This window comes from Palaemon carinicauda, chromosome 28 (genome assembly GCF_036898095.1).
Source record: "Palaemon carinicauda isolate YSFRI2023 chromosome 28, ASM3689809v2, whole genome shotgun sequence".
Taxonomy (NCBI): Eukaryota; Metazoa; Arthropoda; class Malacostraca; order Decapoda; family Palaemonidae; genus Palaemon; species Palaemon carinicauda.
The window spans coordinates 10,791,273-10,796,272 of record NC_090752.1 but is presented as its reverse complement, the minus strand read 5'-3'; the positions used below and the strand labels follow the sequence as shown (position 1 = coordinate 10,796,272).

At 28.9% G+C, this 5,000-nt stretch overlaps 1 protein-coding gene across 1 annotated transcript in view; it reads left to right on the top strand.

Annotated features, from left to right (window-relative positions):
- Positions 1-5,000, top strand: part of LOC137621456 (insulin gene enhancer protein ISL-1-like) — a 56,935-nt gene that overhangs the window by 989 nt on the left and 50,946 nt on the right.

The following is a 5,000-nucleotide window of genomic DNA, read 5'->3' as shown; positions in this document are numbered from 1 at the left end:
ATTAATACGATGTAATATCCCGTATAAAGCCTTAAGTATGCGTTTGAAATGATTACGGTTTCATACCTAGAAATTACCTGGAAAGTAGGCCATAACAAATAAATGTAAAAAAAAAAAAAATGTACATTATTTAGGAGCCTCATCCTTAGCCCGCCTACATATGAGACCACGCCGTCCGGTATAAAAAGGATTTGCAGAATTTAGGTAAAGGCAATCAAGCAATAGGAAAAAACTTGCAATACCACAGTTACGAAATTTTGACTCCCGGCGCAGTAGGAAAAAAAATGCAATCCTTGCCTAAGGATTAATCCATGATAAACAATAAAAAATGAAAGAAAACTCCTTTATGTAGTTTTCCGTAGTGATAAAGAAATTTTTATGCGTAGTATTTCTTTTTAATTAATCCCTATTAAAAGTACGAATCGTTTCTATAATGTATAGACCATACAAGTATCATATATAAATCCCTTATAAAATTATAGTGTGTTCAACGTGAATGTTGATAGGAAAAGCTCATATTAAACGGGAAATGAATACCGAGCTGATGTTTTTGTTATTGTGGATTTTTTATCTTTAAAATTTATTTTATTAATATTTATATTATTGATATTTATTTTACTAATATTTATCTTATTCATATTTTTTGAGGGAATGTTTTTTCTTTTTGGCTAAGAGCATGGCACCAACTCTTCATAATGATATTATTATTATTATTATTATTATTATTATTATTATTATTATTATTCCAAGCTAACCTATAACCCTAGTTGGAAAAGCAAGATGCTATAAGCCCAAGGGCTCCAACAAGGAAAAATACTCAGTGATGAAAGGAAACAAGGAAATGAATAAACAACAAGAGAAGCAATAGACAATCAAAATAAAATATCCTATGAACAGTAACAATATCAAATTAGACCTTTCATAGATAAACTTTAAAAAGTTAAATAAAAAAGAAGTTGAAGAGAAATACGATAGAACAGCGTGCCCGAATGTACCCTTAAGTAAGAGAACTCTAACCCAAGACAGCAATGTCATGGTACAGAGGCGATAGCACTAATAGTCTCCATTAGACTAGATAAAGATTATATTTTGGAAAACTACAACAATGGGATATTTGTAGTTCTCACAACAGCAACAAAATGTTGTAATTACTGTATGATTTATAGCTGCAGGTGGTTGTTGAATTGAGAACAATTGGTTTTCTAAATGGATTGAGTTTTATTTTGCGGGCCATGTTATTTGTATATTGTGGAAATAAAAGTTTCCTATCTGTTGAAACAGGTGTGTACTACTTCAACAAGGGAAATTATTTTTGATTAGCTGCCTATAAGGCATTTTGTGTTTTTTTCCCCGTGGTATTGTAACTTTTCTTTTGGAATTAAAATAATGATTAATATATTATTAATATTTTTATTATTATCATTATTATCATCTTGGAAATTAGCTTTGTTGTTTCTGGATTTGTGTTGATGAATTCGGTAAAGATTGTTGATGAAAATATTAGATTTATAATGTTTTCATATTTCTACACCGGACAAAATAAATTAGATCATCTGGATATAAAATTGTGATATTCTACAACCACGGAGCAAATTCGGATGTTAATTTGGTGTTTGCCCGTTTTAATTATTATTAATTGCTTATGAGTATTTGTTATGTTAGCCGCTTAATCAAGAGCTTGTTCATTATTTAATTTTTTTTTATGTTAAATTAACCTTCTTACCAATTCATGGAATGGTAAATTTGATGAATAAATTATCTGACGAGAGAGAGAGAGAGAGAGAGAGAGAGAGAGAGAGAGAGAGAGAGAGAGAGAGAGAGAGAGATTTCTTAACCTATTAGAACTAGTAACGTTATGACAGTTTCGACCACATCTAAATAAGACCCTTGGTTCTGGTTTGATGCTGGCCTTTGTAAGAAATGTTTCTTGGCCGAGGGTAAATAAGTCTTCCAATTTTCCAAAAGAGAAACACTTTAGTAATGACACCTATGACGCTATTCCTTGTTATTCGTTGTAGTTTGGTATCTATATAATAATAATAATAATAATAATCTTTATTTCAGCAGAAGCCATATACAGAGTTACAATAAGGGTACAGTGATCTTACACTTTTATATATATCGTTCAATAAAATTCAGCACCAAACACATGAAAATGAAATCAAATTCGGAGTGAATTTCCTGGTCGATTTTTTTCCTATTTAATAAATACACGTTTGATGTGATAGTATGCTATCTTTTTTATTGTTGCTGTGTCATGTGTTAGAAACTCCAATTGCTTTCACGTGTAGGTAATTCTGTCACCTTGAATTTTCAGTAATTTTCTATCACTGTACATCTGTCTATTCCACAACATAAAAATATGCTAGTATACAAAACCGGCAAAGTTGGGAGTAAATATGATTTTCATTGACTTTCTAATTTTCATGTATTTAGAATTTAGACTTCTTAAAGGTTGATATTAATAACTATAAGGTTCATGCTGATAACTATAACTAATATTAGTTGATACTGAAGAGGAATAGTATCCATGTAAGTTACCAGGTAAAGTGCGTAGCTGTGCGGCTATAACTTGCGGGTAATTTTATAGCTGTCTGACGAAGGACAATGGGATTGCCCACAATACATCTTTATAGTATTTCTATTTTATTTATGTATTACACGTGTCCGTCATTATATTGAGCTTTTCCTATTTCTATATATTACAAAGTGACATGAGCCATTTTATAGTTTATATATAAAATATCTGTTTTGATGTTATTGTTTTTATAATATTTCATTTTAATTGTTCATTATTTCTCAAATCGTTTATTTATTTCCTTTCCTCACTGGGCTATTTTTCTTTGTTGGAGCCCTTGGGCTTATACCATCTTGATTTAGGGTTGTAGTTTAGCTAGTAATAATAATAATAATGATAATAATAATGTATACACGAAATAACAACTAAACGCGGTTTGTCTGTTTTGTATAGTAAATGATTAAAGAAATGGAAATCTATACTCGTATGTGGTGGAATTTGGCAATGACAGATTTCCTATACATATAAAACACAATAGAAGAAATAGAAGAATAATAGAAGCTGAAGAGGAAGTGTTTAAGCGAACATTACCTTCGCAATAATGACTATTCTTCGAGTCGCCCCGAACACATGGCTCGTTGGCTGGTTTTACGATCCGTCATTACTGAAAAGTAATCTGATGTATTAACGCACGGGTCTGTCCGTGTTTATTTGTGATTTACGGCGATCTTGCTTCGGCCGTTGCTGTTGCTAATGATGTCGTAATCTTAGCGCGAAGGATATAAAGAAAGAAAGCTGAATGGGTTTGTTGACTTTTTTTTTTTTTTTGCACGGGATAGAAGACGCCCTCGGTAAGGGTTTGATAGAAGAGGTTCCTGTTTGCGATGGGGAATGTGATGGTGAGGTTATGATCTATGAAAATATGGTAATGATGGTAGTAATGAAATCTTGAAATATGGTGATGATGGTGGTAATGAAAGCTTGAAATATGGTGATTATTTTTTTTGGATAATGGAAGGGGCGCCGCGAAAATTATATTGCCATGATTGAAATTGAAATCTTTATGAAGACAGATTATGAATTAAGCAAACTTTTTAAATTATCAAAGGAAACGATAATAAGAACGTAAATAAACGAAAGGGTAAGTAATGAGAATAAATAATCGCAGGAATAAAAGAAAAAAAGTAAAACCCTTCCAGCGATAATGACAGACTTAATAACGTCACCAATTAGGAAAACTAAAATGAAATCGTAACAACGTCTTCATAACCTCTACACCAGAGATATATTTTCCACCACTATCACATAACGTTATCAATCTCTTATCAGTGACAGCGATATCATTATCGCAGTCAAGATGTCATTATTCCGACCGTGAGGTCAGATCATGCATTCGTCAGCGACCTGGAATTCTGGATTATTAGTTTGAAAATTGTCATAATTATCATTGTTATGACTGATATTACTCAGGCCACTATTTTGCCGTCGGCGATATTACGAGACGAATGAAGGATTATTTGATATGTTGCTGATAATGAAGTTTCTTTCTTTTTTTTTTTCAAGAAGGAATAGGTTATTACATTCAGAGGGACGGGTTTTTAGTTTCGCTTTGATTTATTTCTTGGAAGGAAAAATTATTGTTGTTGTTGTTATTGTTATTATTATTATTATTATTATTATTAATTATATATATATATATATATATATATATATATATATACTGTGTATATATGTTTTTATATATATATATATATATATATATGTATTTATATATATATATATATATATATATATACTGTGTATATATGTATATATATATATATATATATATATATATATATATATATATATATATATATATATACTGTGTATATATGTATATATATATTTATACACACACACATATAATATATATATATATATATATATATATATATACTGTGTATATATGTATATATATTAATTCGCACGTATACAAATTCTTGAATGCATAATGTAACCGATAAATAGTTTTGGTTTTATGTAGTTTTTCGGAAAAAAAAACATTATTAATTATATATTTATTTTTAATTCGCACGTATACAAATTCTTGAATGCATAATATAACCGATGAATAATTTTGTTTTTATGTAGTTCTTAATTCTTTTGGTAATAATGACGATAATAAACTCTGATAATTGTAGTTTTCACACATAATGCTTCGTGATATACTGGATGACTTTATATAATTTGAAATTTAGAGATACAAAGAGCCGCGTAATTTTCCTTAACGAATAATTAATATATTTTTTGCTTAGTTGTATAATTATATAGTAGGTTATTTAGATGATATTTCAAATTTTAATGACCGCATATATATATATATATATATATATATACATATATATATATATATACATATATATATATATTTATATATATACATATATATATATATATATATATATATTTATATATTTATTTATATATACATATATATATA